The sequence below is a fragment of the Poecilia reticulata genome, linkage group LG1 (genome assembly GCF_000633615.1).
Source record: "Poecilia reticulata strain Guanapo linkage group LG1, Guppy_female_1.0+MT, whole genome shotgun sequence".
NCBI classification, from domain to species: Eukaryota; Metazoa; Chordata; class Actinopteri; order Cyprinodontiformes; family Poeciliidae; genus Poecilia; species Poecilia reticulata.
The window spans coordinates 3,719,436-3,741,715 of record NC_024331.1 but is presented as its reverse complement, the minus strand read 5'-3'; the positions used below and the strand labels follow the sequence as shown (position 1 = coordinate 3,741,715).

Sequence of the window (22,280 nt, the reverse complement as noted above, 5' to 3'; positions counted from 1 at the left end):
CTCCGCTTGTCCTGGTCCTGCAGATGTCCTCCCTACATCTAGCAGATCCGAGCCAACGCTAGCTACTGAATTAACGTTAGGGGAACAGGAAACCTCGACAGCAATGGAAACCTTTACATTCAGAGATGGTTTTTCAGACAAATGAGCAACACTGTTTTCATCTGAATTACAACGTTCCCTGTCCGGGGAACATTGTAATTCAAAGGATCCTGTGAAAGTGGCCTTCAGAGGACTCTCCTGCAAGGATGGGACCAGCGAAACCAAAGCTTTGGCTGTCACTTCAGCCACAGCTTTGGCTGCGAGATCAGCCGCAGACGAATCTTCCCCAGCCGRGTTAGATTTTTCTGCGACTGCAGTCTCACCCTCACGCTGTACCATCATCTCCAAACAAACCTCCCCAGCCGGGTCAGTTTGTCCAGAGACAGTACCATCATCCTCTGTACTGTCTCGTACAGAGGACGAGATGGAGTCCGAGGTCCTAACTTCCAACGCCTTTTCAGAACAAACTTCCCAAGCCGGGTCGGTTTGTTCTTTGGAAGTGGATGGAAATCCTTTCCAAAACAGATCGTCCTCTTCATCCTGATCGTTTTCTTCATTGCAATCCTTCCCTGGAAAGAAACGATCGCACACTTTCTTCATCCCAGTCGTCACGGCATATCCAATGCCCCAACCAACCGGGAATATCAGGGGAACAAGTGCCGTCGCAAAACTGAACATTGTTGCTATAAACAAATCTGAAACTCCAAGAAATGTCTGGATCCTGACTGATGCTTAGAGATTCCAGTATTCAAGCATTAGAACTTCTTTGATCTACTGTGATGTGCATGATGTCATCTATGAACTCATCAGTGAGCTCATTAGACTTCTGGTGCAACGCCTTGCTTCTGATCGTTGCTATGGAAATGATCAGATCAGATCTGCATGACTCAAGCTGACATAAATATTTAAATAAAACGTTATACTTTTTATTTATTTAACATGAAGAGATTAAGAGATTTGAATATGATTTAATTTTTGCTTTTGTGGTTTTCCATACCTGCTGTGGTATAAATGTTCTGAAGCCTTTTATCCACTATTATTTTTAATTACTATTAATTCATTAGGATTATTCATATATTAATCATTGCACAGTGCTACAGTCTGTGACTTATTATATTTATTTTTATTAATTTTCGCAGACAATTTAAACCTGTGACTATTTTACCAAACATAAGAAACAAAAGCAGAAGAGCGATCCAGACCTGCACTTATATATCATTTTATTGAGGTCCAAAACCTAGAAGTTCTTGTCTTGCGTCATTCAAGAGTCTTGGGCATAAAAAGGCTTCATGATTGTATTTCAAAGGCAGATTTCAAGAACAACTCGGGCAAGAGTTTGGGTCAGACTGTGCTATTTCAAGATGTAGACATGTGTAGGAATCTCCACGATGTCGGTAACACAGAGTAGCATGTCTTAGTAGGTGTATGTATGTGTGTGTGTGTGTGCAAGTAAAATGTTTGCTACTTTTCTGTGCACAATAGTGGATTAGAGGCTGATAGTGTATAATTTAATTTTTTTCTTTTATATATATATATATATATATATATATCGCACTTCCCGCTACTCAGCAGCAGGTTACATTGTATTGCATTCAATGTTGTCGGAAAAAAGAGATTCGTGCACTTAAGGTCTGATTTCCCATAACTATTTATTGAATTCATAGTCGCCAGCTGGGGTGGCAACAGGGGTGGCAAGGCTCTCATTTGGGGTGGCAACTGCCATCCCATGCCACCCCAGTAGATCCGCCCCTGCATATCCTGATCCAAACCTCCGGGTTGCAGGCCTGCATTCCCTGGCCCCTAAAGAAAGCACTTTTAGGGCTTCAACTTGGGAAGGAAAGCTTTGATGAAAAGGCAAAAATGATGACACACCCTAACAGCAATAGGGCTTTAACAGTGCATCTGCCACATGGTTGTCAAAACCTTGTATGTGACTGCGGTAGTAGCCCACCAGGTCTAAGAAGAGGCCTCTCTGTTTGTTGTTGCGTAATCACACCAGGAAATTCCTTTGGTCTGCTTGTTTTGTCCGGACAAACAGTCAACTTTATTTTTTTTTCGTTTGGTGCGGTTTTTATTCCGATTGTGCAAAGCCAGGTTGACAATCGATGCTCCCGTTTGGCAGAAATGAACAAGGACCGGACAGATCACAGACTGAGAAAAACAACTTTAGAAGTCCTGCATACTGCATTTTTGTTCTGCACATTTGGTGTTATTACATCTGCAAAACCATTTTGAATGTCAAGAGCAGCTCATACAACGCATGTTTCACGTTGTCACAATTTCAGCACATTAGCAAGACTGAGGGGCTAATTTTTACCGTAACGCCCAGCAACGGTGGCTTGTGAAGTCCAAAAAGAAGTAAATTTTCTGGAGTTGCTTTGGATCAAGGCTGGTCTGTAGTCACACCAGAAGCAAACCGTACCAGAATTCATTTGGAAGCTGCCTCAAGAAGTGGGTCTGTGCCTGATTGAGTGGATCGCACCAGGATTCACATGAGTGTATTCACATGTGTGAACACATTCGTGGGTGAACAAACAAGAACCTCTTCTAAAAGACTAAATTGATAGCTTTCAACCTTGTGGTCATACAGTCTTTTCTTTTTGGTTGAGAGAAAGCTAGATTTCCTTGAGCCCTCTCACCATGTATAGCTTGTGTCAAAATCCATTTTGAAAGTCAGTAAGGTTCTGCTGTGGTTCAGGCAGTGCTCACCATGTAAGAGCCATTTTCTCACCAACATGTCATTTTTCAACAAATTTTTACCATCTTCTGATGCACAGGTATACAGCTTACTCAGTGATGGAGCAGCTTGGTGCTCAGCTGCCAGATCTCTTGTAGAAATGGAAAGCAGCAAATCTGGAACTGATATACAGAAAGCTTCACTCTCCACATCTGCAAGGGGAGAAAGTACACAGAGAGAATGAAGGATAGGGTTTAGTAGAAATATAGCAACAGGTTTAACATGAACACTTCTGAAGTTACTCTTTAACTAGACACTCAGTTTTATCGGTACACGTTATTTCTCCATCTTACCATGGTGGGTGAGCAATGGTGCACTGACCAGCTGCATCTAATAGCTGTAATAAAGAAAGTAAAATAATTATCCTTAGGGCTGAAAAAACCATTGTCTATGATGTTGTATTTATGGTTTGATTCCACTGAAGTTCACGGCTCAAAGACGACTCCATGACAAAGGCTCCCCAAGCAGAAGCTTCAATTCATGTCTTGAACAACACATATTCATCTCTTAAAGGAGCAGCCTGAGCAGCTGTTCTTAAATTATAATCAGTCACATAAGTGGCAAAGGGACTGGGAGTTTCAAAATGCTCCAAAACAATCAGGTCACACAGAGATTCAAATATTTTAACCTCTACTGAAAAGCACCAGGTCTCTGACAAAATGTGCATCTACCTACCAGACTTCTCCCAGGTTCCAAATCTGTCAGTATACTTTAAGTACCAGCTCAAATGCTTTGAGCAGAGCATTATTTAACAGGCTTGTAAATCTTGCCTGAGACTTACTAAAGAGAAGACATTCTTCCAGAGTTACCTGTAAAAGTGCACTGCAAAAGCAAGGTGTATTCTTCATGTGATCCAGAGCTGTTTTCAGCTTCATGTTCAAAAAGTGAGAAGAGCGTATCAGGATCACGTTTATTAAACTGAGGAACCAAACAAAGGTTAGTGGACACGTCAAAAACTCTCAAAGGCACAAATCAAGTATACAAAGTCTGTACTGCACTACTTAAACTTAATCTGTGCTCCTCAAGTTCAAGGTTCCTCAGTTCCATTTCCAGAATCAATAATCTTTCACATGGTTGAAACGTCAACTCTGGGTTTCATTGATCAACTTTTTTTTTGTTGTATTTTTTTTTGCTGAAGTATACTGATTGAGACAAATTATCTTTGAATTTGCCTCATCTCCTCCTTCAGCCTCTTATCCATGTGAAAACGAACAGTTTTCACCAACTGCCCCCTTGAACAGTGACCCGATAACACAGCATTGGAGCTTTCAAAAATTCAACCGTTGCCATTAGTCCCAAAAGTATCCTTCAGAACCTGGCGTTAACGGAAGAAACAAACAACAAAAAACAACCAGCAGACACATTGCATTCAGAAAGCAAACAGCAGCACCCATTCTTAATTTTATCACCAAACCAGACAGAACACTAATGGACGAGTCTCTGCCTGTTACAGCCCGGCTCTAGGGCCGGAACAAACACAGGTAGCCAATATAAGGTGTGTGTATTATAAGAAAATAATATATTTATAACGAATATATATATAACGAAACCCAAACAATAATGTGATTGATCAGTTATCACTAATTTCCATTACAGATGTCTGCAAAACATTTTTTGATATTCTGCTAAACACAATTTCACAATTGTTGTATTTCCAATAAATAACACTATTGTGAATAAGCTTGTTCACGCAAAGTCATTAAAAAAACATACCAGACATCCTCCTACTGGCTTTTTTGCTTTTTCTGCCAGTAGTAACAGCTGGTTGTGCACTAATTTTGAAAAAGCTGAAAAATCACCTCATCTTAATGCAGAAACTTTTTTTATTGGAAAAACTTCACTTATTTTTTTTAAGCTGGCGTGTTTCTATTAAGCAGATTTTTGTAAGTCCAGTTTGCACATTTTTATGGTTAGCAGAAAACACAGCTAACAAATGGCCTGGATGTGTGGAAATATTATGAAAAACTTCCAGTTTACATAAAGTTTTGTGGTGACACATTTGCTCAGACAAGATGACGAGGGCATCAAAGTAATAATGCTGGTCAGAACCAGAAATTATATTTACCTGAGTTCAAAATTTTTTGACAAAAACATCTAATCTACTCCCAAATAAAACACAGCGTCCTCAGAATAAAGTGCTCTATTTTGTAACTTTTACACATATAATCCTTTTTCCTCCCCTTTCGCTTCCAGTCCTCATCTTTAACTACACCTAGTAGACATAGTAGTATTTCTGGTTTGTTAGGCTTTCCAGCTACTATTCTCAAACAACATTTATCCCAACTTCCTCAACCTCAATGGATAAATCAATAGATACAACTTTCCTTTAAAAGGCTATTTGAGAAAGCGAAAAATTCTCTTAGGTTTCTAAAGGAGATTGAATAAGGTATTAAACTTGTAACCGTAAACACTCTTGAGGGACATGACAGAGTATTCCTCTGTTCTTTGGTAATATGTGTGAACATCCCTTAAGACTGTGCTGTAAGCATCTTATCCCAAATACGGGAATCGTTTTGGGGTCTTAGCATCGAGATTTTGGAGAGGCAGCTCTATTAGCCTGAACGTTGCATTGCCAAATGATGAGACGGCTTCCAACTATGACCTCATACCTCACGTTCATCGCGTGAATGATGAATGAGCTGCTTAATGTTTGCTGACGCATAACTTGCACGTTGCCACCGTGCCAGTTTAGAGGGCTAATCCCAACCTAAACTCTGTGGAAGAGGCCTTGCAGCTCTCCGTTTCCCCTCCCCTGAACACTTCTTCCCCTCCTTCTTGTTATTCTCGTTTCTCGCCATCTCTTGGCTGCGCACACCCACTTCGTGCAGGTTGGGGGTGAATGAGCAAGAGGGCGTGTTTTGAGTCAGCTAGTTTGTATTCCAGCTACTGCTACACTACCCCTCTCTGGAAATCAAGGAGAAAATTCAGTGCGGGGCTGAAAATAGGAGTAGACGAACTCGCAAAAACGGGATGGAAGGTGAGAAGGCAGACAAATGCTGGGAGAGAGACTTGAGAGCTGGATTGTGATGCCACGCTGATATGAAGAGGAAAATATAACAAAAGGGCATTATAGGTGGATAAATCCTTCATTCCATGTGCTTTTCTCCCCTAACCTGTTTTGTTACCTCTACCCTCTGTCCCGCAGACAGCACAGCCTTTGTGGCGAAAAACGAGGCCTTGCACAAACCTAACAACCTCTCCTATTCTCTGTTCTGAGATGCTCTTCAGGGCTGAGAGGAGAAATTTCTCTGGCTGTCCCATTACCTAACAGAGACTGGAACTATTGAAATCGTATTAGCTCTCCTGAGCGAGTGGCACATCGTCTGTTTTTCCATTTCCAGACAAAGATCTGCGGTTCGAGCCCTGGCAGCATGAGACGGAGTTGGCAGACTGTATTTTTTTTTTTTGTAGTAGTAGTCTTCCCTTTCATTCTCCAAGCACCTTCGTTGTTTTCCTCCATTCTCTGGTGACAGATTTCTGGAAGATGTGTGTATCATTTATATACCACTCCGGGTGCTTGAGAAGCCTTGATAGCAGCTTCGACAGAGTGGAAGGCAAGAAGGAAGAACATAGATGAATCTCTCTAGCTGCGTTTCAAATTCTCCATACTGTTGGGCAAATTGGGATAAAGAAAATACATTTGTTTAATGGAAACATGTCAATTACAAAGTTTTTTGTACTAGGAAGAGGTGGGTTTTTTTCGGCCATATTGAAATTAGTGTATTTGGCAAAACTGCAATGGAACCACTTTTTTTGCATCACAAATCATGTGATCAACAACCAGATGTTACTATTGGCGTAAAAGACAAAGAAGATAACAGAAAGTTGGAGAAGTTCACATGAAGTTTTTATTGTTTTTTTATTGAATGTAACCATGGCAACTTTGAAAAAAACAAAACACATTTTTTGATTAAAAAAGTATTTTTGTTAGGATGAGGTAGTTTTCCAGATGAATCAAAGCCGGTTTATTTTGCAAAACTGCAGTGGAAACACTTTTTCCAATTTATCAAAATTGGTTTATTTGCCAAAATCAGGTGATCCGGATGTTACTATCGACGGAAAATATAACAGGAAGTGGTAGGAGGACTTTGGCTCAGCATTTTTTTAAAAAAGACTTATTGAACAAACTTCTTCATGTCTGATTTTAATTCCATTTCTCATTTAATGGAAGCACCGCAGATGAAAAATTGTTTTTTTTCCGACATTAGTGGAATATCAACAATGTCTTGCTCACGTTTGGAATAGAAACGCATCTACTGATGTCTAAAAGAGAAGGCTGATAGTTAAAGGCCAAAAAGAATTTCATTCAATCAACTTTCAAAATCATTAATAAAATAATTAATTTCACTGTTGACATGCACCATAACCCAGATAAGTGTGAAGTTATGCTATGAAGCCACTATGTGTATCTTGCTTAAATGGCTAATGTTTTCTGTGCACACACACACACACACACACACACGCACACACACGCACACACACACGAACACACACACACACACGCACACACACACGCAGACACACACACACACACACACACTCCCCCACACATGCACACACACACACAGATGAGACACACTGGGAACTTCTTTAAATCTTAAGGCATCCAGAGAGCAATCATAAACGCCTGCCCTCCTCTCTACATCGTTATTAAAAAGAGAGCAGTGACATTTTATTTTCCAGAAACTCATCATCTTTATGTGGATTGTTCTCTTGCCCCAGCAACTGTGGCTTAATATGAATTTACTCACACCTACAGGGGCAGAAGTTTTGGAGCCAGCACAGATCGTTGTGTATTATGCTGAGGTTTTAATTGTGTAAACAGAACACAGTCAAACTTAAGGGAATAAATTAATGCGGCTCTCCACATGACCATTGCAAAATGAAAAATACCCATTTAACTTCTCCGCATTTTATCACGTTAAAGCCATAAATCACGTAAATCACGTGTTTTCATGAATTGTGTGTGCCATTTTTTCTGTGATAAAATTATTATTTTTTTTAAAACACCTCAATTTCTATGAATCTATGGGGAAATTTGATTTACTTTATTCCTACTTAATTGATTCCCCCCCCCCCCCCCAATTTTTAGGTTTTAAATAAAGAAAAATAGCAAAATGTTCTAAAATAAAAGAGGATGCATAATAAATTTGATTCTATGGCTTGTCAATATTTATGGAATATGCCATCAAATGGCTTCATGATCAAAATGAAAACAAACTTAAAAAGATATGCTTTTTAATGCTAACAGATCAGTTTAATGCATTAGAGAACATATGAAGTGTGACTATGTGACAGAGTGATAGTAGTTCAACTCAAAGTTTGACAAGTGAGGAAGCAAGCCATGGTCAGGCACTGGCTTTCTCAGTTTTTTAGTCCTGCAATAAAGTAGGAAAGCATGTCTGTTTTTCAGAAGCTCTGTCAGTATAAATGAAACCTCCTTTTCTAGTATGTAATCCTGTAATTTCCCAGAGTTTGTGTAGGCGACCTCCAGACATTGAAGCGAACGGCGTGAAGAATCTGAAACTGTGTGAAGAATCGAGTGTGTTTGCTCGCATCCGAATGCTCAGACGGAAACATGACTGCAGCGTTCACATGTGACAGCTGCTGAACGCCTGCGGTGTTGGAAGTGCGTACGCTGGGTGTTAAATGTGTGGGCGGAAGCGATGTAAGGTGTATATGATTTTATAATGGTTGTTTTGATTCAGGCTACCATTTTTCTTATTTTGCTACTGTCACTTCGGTTTCTCCAGCATCACTTTGTGATGTGACATGTTGTCTAAAAGACTTTTCACATTTCAGTCTGTCTGAGTGTGTTGCTCAAACTAATTAGTAATTTGATCAGAGAATTAATTTAAAGTGTTATGCTTGATTGATAGAGAAGTTGTTATATGTGACTGGCCCAAAAAAAAAAAATCAGGAGCAAGTTTTCCTGGGGGCATTTGAGTTTGTTTTTTTTTACAGATTCTGAAAGAGTGGAGCCTGAGCTTTCTAATAATATCAAACATAGAAATAAGAAATAAATTAAAAATAATTGGCCATTTGAATTTTGGCACAAGATTAGTGAGAAAACATGTTTCAAAGTTTCAAAAGAATTATCCTGCTTCCTGATCAGCTACTTGCTATATTTATATTACCCTGCAATGAGTCTCAACAGGTATGAGTTGGAAAGTGTGCAAACTAGCGTTTCTAGTTAGAAATATATATTTTTATATGTTTTAAGCTTTTGTTCCATTTCAGAATAAGGCTGTGAGCTTAGCCTTTGTCATGGAGTCGTCCTTGAACCCTGAACTTTAGATGAATCAAACCACACCTAAAAACAACATGGTAGACAATGTTCCTATCAGCCCAAAGTAAATAATTATTTCATTTATTCCAGCTACTAGATGCAGTTAGTCAGTGCCCCACGCACCATTGCTCGCCCACTAGTTCAGTAGCTGAGTTTCCGTTGACCATAATTGCACAATTAGATAGATCGAAAATAAATTTGTTTAATTTTTAAAACTCGTTTTTCAATAAGTTTTAGCGCTAGGATGAGCTGATTTTTTTGGGCCTTATCAAAATTGGTTTATTTGCTAATTATATATATATTTTTTTCCCGATGTTGCCGCTGGCACAGACCAAAAAGAAGAAGAAAAGAGGTTGTTGGAGGACCATGAAGCAGCATGTTTTTTAATCACTTATTGTGTGTGCTTTTATTAGCATTTCTTTTTGAATGGAAACACTCCAATTTTTCAAACATTAGCAGAATATTCACAAGGTTTTGCAGACATTTGTAATGGAAACACAGCTGCTGTCATAGCACTGCCCAGCAGCTCACCTGCTCCCTTTGCCTAACTCTGACATGTCTGTATTTGGAAGTCAGTTACTTCAAAGCATGATGTGACTGGATGCCAGAAAAGACAATTGTTGTGTGCGAGTTGTGCTAAAGGGAATTAGCATATCACTGAAGCTATTCTAAAATACCATCTCTATGGTAACCATATGACTCAGGCACAGACGTCCTGAAAGCTGAAGTCGGCATCCGTGTTGCGTCGTGATGAACTGGTGACCTTTCCAGGGTACAGGGTGTATGCTGCTTCTCATCTAATGGCTGCTGGAAATAGGCACCAGGCCCCCCACAGCACCTCTACACTGAAAAGCGAGTATGGCCAATGCATGGATGGATGATTGCTAAGTAATGGCAGCATCAACATTGCTGAACTTGAAGAAAGAATGGGACGTAGTCAAAAATATCCTTTTCGTTTCTTAATGCATCTTTATTTAGATGAACGACAAATGTGATGACGCACCATCCGTCCCTCAGCAGCAGACTTCTACTCCGTAGTGGTGATAACCAAAGTAACAACAATGATGCAATCAATGCATTTTACAACTTGAGTACACGAGTTAAAACAGCAAACATAATGTCTGCAAGCTTTCCAAGTTTTAGTTTACACACAGGCTTGGTCTTAATTTCTGCTATATTAAAGTATAGCAGATACTTTCTGCTATATGAAAGTTATATATTTTCAGTAGTCAAGATTCACAATACAAAATGATGCTTAATATCCACATGTTTGCACTTCTGTCATCTCACAGGATTTTTTTCTATTGACCGTATAATTTCACAATTTGAAATTTCGGAAATAAATTTGTTTAATGGAAAAATGCCAATTTTGAAAAAGATTCAAGTTTTTGATAAAACGTTTTGGCACTAGAATGAGGTTTTTTTTTTTAAAGCATGTTGAAATTGATTTATTTTAAAACAAATAGTGGACATTCCCAGGAATATAATTTACAATGCTACTCAGAGGCGGTAAGCCAGTGCTACTGCTCATAATTGAAACACTTTTCCAGACACTACGGCTGAGACCGGCCTCGCTTTATGATGTCCAGATCTTCGGAAAAAGTCCGTCTTGAAAACTGACTTTTAATCATTCTGGAGACCAAGTGAATTTCTCCTTTTCTGTCAGCCATTGTGGGCCTAGAAACTCATAAACTCACATGTAAGCAGCACAGGTTGCTGGGAACGTGCTTAGCTAGCTAAACTTATTGCTGAAACGGTGGTTCTAACCATCCAATCAGTGGGCAGGAAACTTCTGACAAAACATTGTAGGCCTTCTAGCATGATCTGTGAGTGGAATTTGAAAACTGTCCCACTGCTCTATTGATTAATTAATAAAGGCCTGCTCTATGGATTCTGAAGGCCCTGTGCAGATTAGGCTGCCCCTGGCAACACATACATACTGAAACCTGACTGAACAAAACACCAAAAATCCACACAGGCATGTATGGGAAGCAGGGCATCCAAGAGAAACATTACAAAAAACAAGACAAGATTATTGGAAGTCAATTAATAACATTTAATTGAACAAATATTATAAATTAGGTGGAATTCTGATATTGTTTAGACCTGCAGGGAAGTCCTTACAGGCCCTGGCGGCCTGCCGCTCCTGTATTGGGATACCAACATCAGACTGGATTTGTCTCATTTAGAAAGAAAAAAAAAGAATCACACCAAGCTGTTTTTCCACATTTCACATATCAAACCATATCCTCTGAAAGTAAGGGCAGATAAAAAGCTTCAAAGAAAGGCAAAGATGAGACCAACAGTCTCTAAACGTATCACACTTGCACCGTGTTAGATGAGCTCCCATCCTTATTTCTCTATCCCCCCTAGGTCTCCCACAGACTTACATTACCATGACAACCTGCAGAATCATGGGTAACGACAAACAAGCGGCGCTGTCAACTGCTCTGAACTGTTTCTGTCGTTATAGAGCTTGAACAGGCAGAGCTGCACCCTGTGAAGCAGGGAAACGGGAAAATGTTACCAAAATTACATTTCAAAATGGCTTTTCTGCAGAAGAAGATACTAAGGAGGACTTTAACTAGGACACAATGGCAGAATTGTCTTTCCGTCTCGGGTTGGATGAAATTGTTGGAAGATATTAATCTATTTTAAGTCCAAATCAGTATAATAGGATTATGCTGTAAAAGAGGTGACAAGCTAAAAATGTCAAGCCGCGAGTCATTAAATCAATCTGACATTATATTAGGCGTGAACGATCTTTCTTGACCTTAAACAGAAGTTGACAAAACAATCTCAGCTGCAGGCTTTCATTCATATCACAAAATCTCATCAGCAGACCTTCTTTCTCACTCAGCCAGTTTCCGTCGTTGCTCAGACCTGTGGGCAGGGGGGTGGGTGGGAGATGTAGGCTGTCCTGGCAGTCACTGAGTAAGAAGTGCTGTAAATCTGGGCAAGATGGCAATCATCGTCAAGGGGTCAACAAAGGGACCGGCACACTTCATTTCAGTTTATTTATAGAGATTGGGATGGTCATTTTACAAGGCAAACTGGTCCAAATCAATCTGGTTGATTCTATAAAGATCAATTAAATATATCCCATTTTGCTTCTATTAACAGTACAATGAAATCAATGTGAGCTAGGAAAGCCCTGATGAGTCGTTGATGTTCCAGTAATCCGTCATCCTGAACATGAACCATTAAAAATACTGACAGCCAGAGGCAGTTTAGAGTGACCCTTATTTCAATGCTTTTGGTCTGAAAATAAAGAAAAGCACTACTTAGACTGAGAAAAGATTAAAAAACAGCATAGAACGTTTAAATAGACAACAGTGATATAAAGAAGTTGTAACGTGTCAGGCAGATCCCGCCCTTCAGGAGTAGCTGGAGGGCAAAAACCTGCAATTCCACTGGTTTTAGCTATCAAGTTGTCAACATAACATATTAATATTAAATGTATGCGTGTTGTTCAAAAGAAAAAGGGATGCAGTGCTTTGCTGCTAATTGTCAATACCACAACTCTACAACTATAAAACAAGGTCAGGAAAAAGTTTTTATCAAAATAATATAGAGAGGGAAGTAGGTTGGTTATGCTAACTTGACTTTGACAACCTTAACAAGTAGTCATGCTGTGGAATTCAGTGCGTTTAGTTCAATTAAAATAAAAAGGTCATTAATAGAGCAGCTAATGTCCACATTAGCTAATCAACCACAGCTGTGTTCAGACAATCACTTATGTTTGGTTAGCGAATTATCCCTTAAGAAATGAAGAAAACATTTGGAAAACTGCTTATTGTATTTACTCATAGTACATTTGCACCATGTGACGTCTCATTTTCTCATATTCACCTGCACTTGCTCAAATAACCTCCCATTAAAAGGTTTTGTGATGAGACTCTGAATCAAACACATATTATGCTTTTGCTTAAAATGTTGTAGTAGGTCTGTTGCAATGAGCAATAAATCAGTTAATCGCACGATGAATTAAAATGAGCTCAATAATTTCCATTTGCTTGCTTTATCGTTTTTCTCTTTTCTCTCTTTCTAACAAAAACTGGATGTTAAAAGTCTCCAGTCTGGTGTTTTGGTCTCAACTAGCCCTTTTTTGAAGAACAAATTTGTTAACAGAGACTTTATGATGCATTGTATTTATTTTCTACGTTGTTTTGTTTGTTTATTTTGGATATTTAAAATGTCTTCCGCTTCCAGTGTCAAATGTTCATTAGAATTTAAGGTTTATTGATATTTGAGAATGTGTTCTTGCATTATCATCCCCATTACCATTATATTACTTGAAAATGGTCTCAAAAGCAACAATATTATTGCCTATCGCGATAACGTCTGGGACAATTTATCATCCAGCAAAATGTGTTATCATGACAAACCTGTGTTATGGGATTTAGCTTTGCCAACTTAAATTATAACAATTTAAACTCAGAATTAAATTATGTTGTATGAAACACGAACACACAAACACACACAGAAGCAGTAGGCAATGTGGTGGCATAGCTATTAGCAACATCACCTCACAGCAAGAGTCTGCTGCTGACTGGGGCGATTTTATGTCCTGATGGGTGGTAATTGGTTTTTCTAAAGTAGCTGTATCTGTGAGTGAGAGTGAGTATACTGTATCCATCTCCATGTTAGTCCTGGAATGGACTCGGGACATGCCCTGGGTGTGCCTTGCCTTAACCCAGCGCCATGTGATATTATCCCCAGCTCTCCTCCACACTGGATCAAATTAAGCACAGATAAGGACCAAGTATAGTATCAATACAGGTCAATCAAGTATAACATAAAGAATTCGGAGAGGACAGGGGGAAAAAAAACAGTGTGCACCGAAACTAAACCAGAGACATAATTCAAACAACTTTGTCACACATACACATCTAAAAATACCAGTTATGCACACAATTACCGGTTGCTTGGTGACTGGCTATATAGGCTGCTGTTTTCACAGGCTTAGTGAAAAAGGATGCTTGAATGTAAAACTGACAGAGCAGAGCAAAAATAAAAGCAAAGCTAAATTAATTTAGCTTCAGTGCATGTTACATGGAAGGAAAAAAGGAAAAGGAAACATGATGTGCTTTTACGGCGTGAATAAATATTTGTTTTTAGTAGTACAAATTTTTTGGGCAATTTCTTGACAATTCCTACACACTTCACATTTTTGACCTTCATTCTGTGGTTATACATTTAAAACGAGATATTTTCATCTTTGTCCTCTCTTTGACATCAAATCAGACTAAACTTTAACTTTTTTTAGCTCAGTTTTTACTAAATTTATATCTATGTACTAAAAACCAAGATAATGAAAATACATTTTTCTTTCTCTGTATTTCAGCTGAAATGCTTACATATACTTAAGGCCAAGTCATTCAGATTTGAAGACACTGGCAGCAGAAGATGAATTTGAAAATAATAATGATAATAAAATATTATAATTTCAAATAATTTATGCTTCCTTTGCAAGACTATTGTACCTTCATAAAAAAAACTGCATTTGGTGAAAATCCACTGAAATCTGTTCTTTTTCGTTGAAGGCGTTATATGACAGGTGAGAAAATGGGCAGCAGTGCAAATCTCCAAAGTTGTGTTGCCTTTGAGATGCGTTAAAAAAATGGAGGTCCTGATAATAATGTCATGGTTTTGTGATTTTCTGATATCTTAATCACAATGTTAACAATGTCACAAAGGAGAGGACAACAAGCTGAATGTTTTTGAGGGGGCATCACAAACTCAGTGCTGTAGAAAAGGTGTGTTTTGAACTGAATGGTTGTGCGCGTGCAAGCTGACCTTTAGACCCGACTCAGTTCCACCAGTTCTGTCAGGAATAATTAGCTAAAATTCCAGCAAATTATGGCAGAAGGACACAATTGTTGTTTTTTATTTTTAAGCAATTATGAGGAGAAACCTGAAACTGCTGCTGTGCAATTTACTCAACAGGTTGTTGCTAGGTAACCAAAGAGAGGCTGAGTTAGCTGATGTCACTAACAGTGTTTAGCTCGCCCTGAGAAAATGAGCAGTTTAAATCTTTCAAATGCCTACATTTCCCAGAATGCTGTGTGGGTCTGGATCGGAGTTCAGTGAATATTCTATTGAATATTGAACATTGTATCAGATGGTGTATTTATTGATATTGGTTATGTGTTTATCGTGATATATGTTGTTGTTAATTTATTGTTTCAACTGTCATTGAAATATAGAGGGCCACAATAATTTTGGTAACACTAACTAATATTGACTACTTTTATCAGCCCAATAATTCAACAATGCATCAAACAATGTAGTCGAGTTCAGTTCATTTTTCAGACTGGTTAAAAGAACGTTTCCTAATGAAACCCAGCAGATTGCTTCAAGTCATTGACTTTCATCATTCACTTCTCCTTTACAAATTCTGCATTCAGCTGCATCTGAGATGCTGAGATTGACTACATTCATGAACACATCTTTTTTATTCTAAACATAGCCTTTGTGATCGTCTAAAAATAAGCAGCAGTAATCTGCAGATTATTTCTAGAGGAGCTTCAGAGAGTAAAGAGTTAATTCAGATAGCAGCAGATTTTATCTACGTACATAAAAATAGAGAGATGCTGTTTTTAGCTTAGATTCCAGATCAAATCAAAGTATTTTATCATAAAGCAGGGAGCATGCACAACACACAAAATTGTATTTCCACCCATTTTATGACTCTGTTTTGTCTTCCATTCATTTTATTGACTGCATTCATCTCTAACCCGAAGCTTAGTCTTAAAACGGGGTCCACCATATTAGGACTGGTTCAGCATATGCATGCTCATCAGTGCACAATAATGTAAATGGGACTTTTAGATGGAAATCGCTTTAACGCAGAAGGTTTATTTCTTTCAATCAAGTTATATTTTGAGATGAATATTGGTTTAGAAAACGACTGAACTGTGCTACTTGATTCGTTGTCCCCATAAGGCCCCTGGGTCTTTAGATATTTAGAGAAGGTCCTTAATATGCTACATAAATTAGTGCACACACACACACACACACACACACACACACCAGCAGCAGCAGCACCAGTTGATCATGATGTTGTCAAGACCAAAGTCACATCATCTCCGAGGGAAAACAGGCTAGAATCTCATCACAGCATCCCGAAATGAGATTACCACCCCAGCCTTGCTCTTATAAGGAAGTCAATATATCATTCATCCCTCTCTGACTTCTTCCCCTACAAATTGCATTAAATTCCTGATACGTCCGTTAGAACCCAGCCTGAATCACCAGGCAGTTGGAGTCAGAAAGGACGAAAGAGAGCAGCGAGATGCGAGTGTTGGGGTGCGTTACAGAACGCTAAGCATCTTGGTGCATCACCAAGAACACTCTCAAGTCAGGGACACATTCGAATGTGCGAAATTCAAAATGTACACACGCACACACACACACCCCCACGCCCCCACACACACACACACACACGAGTTTCAAGCTGTGAATGTTCAGTATCTACGTCTGTGAACTTGCCACATTGAAAAAAAATGCTGTGTTAAAAATGAAATGTGCCTCTCTGTCACACCAATTCAGTCTGAAAGTTGAGTATTTTTTGCAAGATCTGAGCTGTTCTGAGTCCCCAGCATCAAAAACCATATAAAAACAATGCCTTGAAAAAGTATTAATACTGCTTGGAAATCACATTTTTTTTATAACTAGAAGCTACAACATAAACTTTTCAATCAACAGATTTCAGAAACACAGCAGATCAAAGTGCTTTACATCATGAAAACGTAAAAAAAAAAAAAAACCATCTTAAAGTCAACAGTTTGAACCAATAACAAATATTACATTTCGTCAAGAGCTATTGTTAAAAACATCAGGTCACATTGAACATGTTGGGACAGACACAAACCAACATGGGAAACTGTTCATTATTTTCACTGTGGTTTTCTTAGACATAAAATATGGAAAAACTGACATGCATTTTTTTTGTATGTTTGTCTAAAAATCTGCAGAGCAATTTGTGACAAAATGAGGACAATAATACCATTGGTTAAAAATCTGTTATCTGTTTGGCAGCACATGGTGTGGAGTCATAGCCCCATACACAGAGGTGATTATTCATCAGAGCAAACCTCAGGGTTTCATTCCTGGGCTTTGGACCTTTGTTATATGTCTCGCTCTCTCTATCTTCTTTTCCTATCTGTTTATTGTAAATAAAGGCCACAAAAACTTAAAAAAAAAACCTTCCTTCAACAAAATGGACTTGTATCATAATTCCTGTAGACTTTGGGGGCTTTCAGAGAGCTCTTTTCCCTCCTTTAAATAGATCAGAGCTTGTTTCCTCAAATCAGCTACTTCATTTGTGGAGGTGTGAATGCCATTGCAAACTGTGGACTTTACCCAACAACTAAACTGAGCTTATACAGCAGCCCGTATCAAAAGGCCTGGTACCCGTCCTCCCAGAGGAACCCCACACAGGATTTTCTGAGCGAGGCAATCGAATGCCTTCTCCAAATCTACAGAACCCCTAAATAGACCTTATCATGGAGGCTTAGGAGTGTGATCTCTTTGTAGTTGGAACACACTCTGCAGTTCCCCTTTGTAGAAAGACGGACCACCACACAGGTCTGCCAAAACAGAGGCACTGTCCTCGATGTCCAAGCAATATTGTAGTCGTGTCAACCAACACAACATCCAGCCTTAAAGGTGCAGTACTATGTTTTCCAGCCACGTAGTATCATTTTATAGCACAATCAAGTAACAATGTTATCTTTGGTTGTCATACAAATGCTACATATATCAAATATGACTTAAAAAAAAATTTCACTACATAATTTGATTTCTTGAAAAAACTCCTGTTCTTTCTAAAAGTCTGCCAGTACAGCTTTGAAAAGTAGAAGTTAAGCCTCCTGCACAACCAACAAAATGGAAGCAAGTGGTTTCTGGATGATAAGTCAACAAGATAACACTTGTATTTTCCAGCAGCCATTGTACAGCTCATACAAACCAGCTGGCCAAACATCCGCTTGGGTTGCTAGGCGACAGGCCAGTGCCCATCAGATGTAATTCAACATTAGGGAGGTTTTTGAAACTTGACCTTTTCAGATACCAAAAAAAATTAACTGCCAAAAAAATGGCTGGATATTTTTTTTAAAGTGCACAGGTTGTTTTTAGAAGCAGTTGAGACTCAAACAGGAGCCAATAAACATGCAAAAAGTCTATTTTGCATAACGAGTCCCCTTTAGAGCACATAAGAGTAAAAATGTTTCTGTTCGAAAGTTGAAGCAGGATAACGTTCTCCTCTAAGAAATGTCATCATTCCATATTTCAAGTCATGGACATATTTCCAGTGTCCAGTGTGATGAGTTGTTATGATTGTCTTCAGAAGGATTAAAATATGATATTGGAGTTTCAGGTGAGGGCCACCTGGTTTTGTGAAAACCCAGCAAAATAAATCTGGAACAGTTTGTGAAAAAAATAATATGCAACATATCAAGACCGCTTCAAGCTGACCTGGAACAATCAGAAGCTGTGTCCCAGTCCCAAAATTGTTCACTACAGCTCAATCACAAGCAATGCAAGAGGCATAAGTCTTTTTGGAATGAATTTCAGAGGACAGTTGAAATCAAAGGAGAGTATTTATTTCAATATGACTTAATGAAAAGTACATGGAAAACAGGATTGTGGTTCCCCCGTGCTGTGAGGTTGCTTTATTGCTTTTGCAACTGGAGGCTTCGAGTGCATCAAAAAAGATAAAAAGGGAAGATGTTCAATGTTGTTTAAGAGTGAAAGTGCAAAATAAAACATCAGAAAACAGGATTCAGGGTAAAGATCTCGGGACTTACACCAAGACAAAAATTGGAGGTGCACATCAAACACTAGAAAACACAGGGAAATAAAAGACATTATTATTCCACGGAGGAGAAAAAGAATTATGACCTAAGTTACCCTTGGAACACAAAGGGTTTCCGATGAGTGACAGGAGCAACTTGCAGACGGGTACAAGGAACTTCTAGGTGTCAACACAAGACGTTTTCAGACACATCCATTGTTGCAAAAGCTTTTGAAAAGAAGCATTTCCCAAAGGATTCTGGATGAGCAGGTTGTGCAAAATAGTTGCTCAAAAACCAAACGGATCTTAAGAAAGTTGTTTGTTCAGCTGAAGATTTGAACGTAGGCATCTTTCAGGCTTTTAGATGAAATTTCTGTCTTTATTTCTGCTTATCGGGAGGAGAAAAGAGATGAGCAAACAGAGACAAAATGTGAATATTAGGTACACTTTGCTAGTACAGGGTAAGACCTTTTTGTTTTCAGAAATATCATAATTCTTCAAGGCAGAGATTTTCACAAAGTGTCAAACACATTCCTCAGAAATGTTGGTCCGTGTTGCAACTCATCCACAAAGCTGTTGGCCATTTGAGTCTCCTGTTCAACCACATTTCAAAATCGGCTTTTTCAAATTGAGATCTGCTGACTGTGGAGGTCAGCCACTGGAAAGGTCTGAACTCATTGTACTATTTCATGAAAAAAGACTGCTATGATATGAAGTTTGGGAGATGATGCTTTATCCTGCTGGAAGTGGCCATCACAAGATCAATACTCTGTGATCATAGAGGGATGACCTTGGCCAGCAATAATACTCAAGGTAAGCAGTGCTGTTTCAATAGCTGCTTTTCCATTAACCGTACAGTTGTTCAGATTGAAATTACAAAAAAATTAATTTGCTTAAAAGAAACATGCCAAATTAAAACAGATTTTTTTGATAGAAGGTTTTTGTGCTAGGATGAGGTGATGTTTCAGCCGTATCCAAATAGATGTGTTTCGCAAAATTTGAAATGCAAACACTTATTTTCTTATCACACAAGTCACATGATCAACCACCAGATGTTGCTCCTGGAGTAAACACTGCAGAAGATGACAGCAAGCAGGCGGATGATGGTTTCTTTCATTTTAGTTTTTTTTTGTTTGGACAATATGTAATTCTTATATTATCACAGCTCATAAAAACTTGGGTCTTTCAAATGTGTTGAATCCATAGCTGTTCTGTAGAATGGTCGACTACAATTTCCCCATGTATTCATAATTTGGTAACACTTTATTTGAAGGGGGGTTAATAAGACTGTCATGACACTTTCATAAACATGACATAACACCTGTCATGAACATGAATAAACCTTCATGAATATTTATGATTGTTGACATAAAGCGTCATTCGGTAAATTCTGACACTTTTAATACGAAGTTGACATTATTGTTGTGATCCGTGTTTCTATGTGTTTATTTTTGAGTTTCTGTGTGATCCTGTTCCCTGTTAGTCCTGTCTCTGCGTCTTTCCCCGTTGATTGTCTCCCAGGTGTGTCTCGTTCCCGTGATTGCTCCATGTGTATTTAGTTTCACCTGTTGTCTGTGTTCTTCGTCGGGTCCTTGTCTATTGATGTCGTCTGTCTCCGTGGCTGCCAGTTTTCCTCGTACCGTTTCCCGCTGTTCCTTGTTGTTGGAGTATCATCATTAAACTATTATTTTCACTACATCCTGGGTCAAGCTGCGTCCACTTCCTCACCACAACCTACCAGCTCATGACAATTATTCAAAATGTCTTTATGACAACTTGGCATTAACCAAGAAATCATTACTGTTTAAACTTTATCTTTAATAACATAAAGTTACCTAATTTTTAAAGTGCAATCAGTAATACTTTTATAACAAATTTATATCAGTAATGATTTYTTGGTTAATGTCAAGTTGTCATAACAAAGACATTTTGAATAATGTCAACTTTGTATTAAAAGTTTCATTATTTACCGAATGACAGTTTCTGACAACAGTCATAAATATTCATAAAGGCTTATTCATTTTCTTTAAAGGTGTTTATGACAGTGTCATGTCAGTCTTATTCACCCCCCTTCAAATAAAGTGGTACCCATAATTTCTACTGGAGGAATCCAAGTCAATGGGAGAAAGATTAAAATCGAGTTGAATTACGTAGGAAGTCGATGGCCAGGCTAGTTTTGTTCAAACATCAACAAGGCACTTTTGTCCAAACCAATCCCACTAACTTGATAGTTTCTCTGTTTTGAAACATTCTCTACAAACCAAAGAGAGGGTTCTGCAGCTTTGCTCAGACCATCCCAATTGGTGCAGCTATCATGTTAATTGTCCTGTAAATTTCTCTCTTGCTTTGATACTCAGTTTGGGCTTTAGCAAGTCAAGAGACATACATTCAGCCATGTGACTGACTGACACGGTTAAACAGTTAAACATGTGCACCTAATAAAATAGAGTGTATTCATTCAGTGTTTATAGTAGGTGACTGTGGCTCAGTGGGTAGAGTTGTCGTCTGTCAATCGGAAGGTTGTGGGTTCCATTCCAGTTTCCTGCTGGACTCAGTGTGTCCTTTGTGAGTGGGAATGTGCTATGTAAGCCCATGTGTATATGAATCTATCTAAAAAAATAATTAAATTGTCACAAGCTGGTATGACAATTAAGACAAGACTTATGAAACAAAGACTAACTGTGTGCACCAACTCCATCATGATGTTAGTCATGTTTCTTTTACTAACAAGCAAGTCAAAATGACAAACAAATAAAATACCATTCCCTAGCTGTGTTTGTTTAAAACGTTCTTTGATAACTGAATATTTCATGTGAAAAATTGCACAGAAATAGCACAGTTATAAGTACTTCAGAAGATTAAACATTATGTGAGAACGGACTTGCGCGACCAACCCTTAATGGGAGCAGATCCCTTCAGAACGAAGCTCGATTTCATGGAAAACTCAGTGGGTTCTAGGCTGCTCTGCCCATGTAATAAGATTACTGTTATGCATTTGGCTAAAAACTGTGCCACTGAGTGGATTGCTCAGTCTTAAAAGAAAATGCAGTTAAAACGCTGCACAGGCTAAATCGTACAGCTCAGTCAACGTCCAGCCACAGAGAGCACGTCCCTCCCCAGCCCCTCAGGAAGAAACAGGAAAAATCCACTGTCCTTACACTGTACCTCATCACACAGCAGCGTGACTCACCCTTCCTTTGCCTCCCTCTCTCTGGCTTACAGTTGCCGAGTCAGCTATTTAGCTCACGTATGCCCTCTCTGACCATGCGTGCCCCGTTCCTCCTTTCTTCTCCCTGCTCTCCTCACTGTTCTCGTCTCTTCTCCCTCCATTAGCTCCCACCGTGTCGCGACGCTGAACGAGATGTCCGGGCGCGACAAACGCGGGGCGTCCGCCGCATTTGTGGGGGCTCTAGTTA

At 38.9% G+C, this 22,280-nt stretch overlaps 1 protein-coding gene and 1 long non-coding RNA gene across 3 annotated transcripts in view; one reads left to right on the top strand and one right to left on the bottom strand.

Moving 5' to 3' along the window:
* LOC108166462 (uncharacterized) overlaps positions 1-22,251 on the bottom strand; it is a 23,346-nt gene extending 1,095 nt beyond the window's left edge. Inside the window, exons 1-2 of the long non-coding RNA XR_001776822.1 lie at positions 22,055-22,251; positions 2,830-2,928 (exon numbers count right to left, since the gene is read on the bottom strand). This is a non-coding gene — a long non-coding RNA (uncharacterized LOC108166462). The remainder of the gene's footprint in view (positions 1-2,829; positions 2,929-22,054) is intronic.
* The window catches only part of LOC103457085 (protein ELFN1-like), a 128,053-nt gene that overhangs the window by 10,739 nt on the left and 95,034 nt on the right, over positions 1-22,280 (top strand). The window lies entirely within an intron of this gene.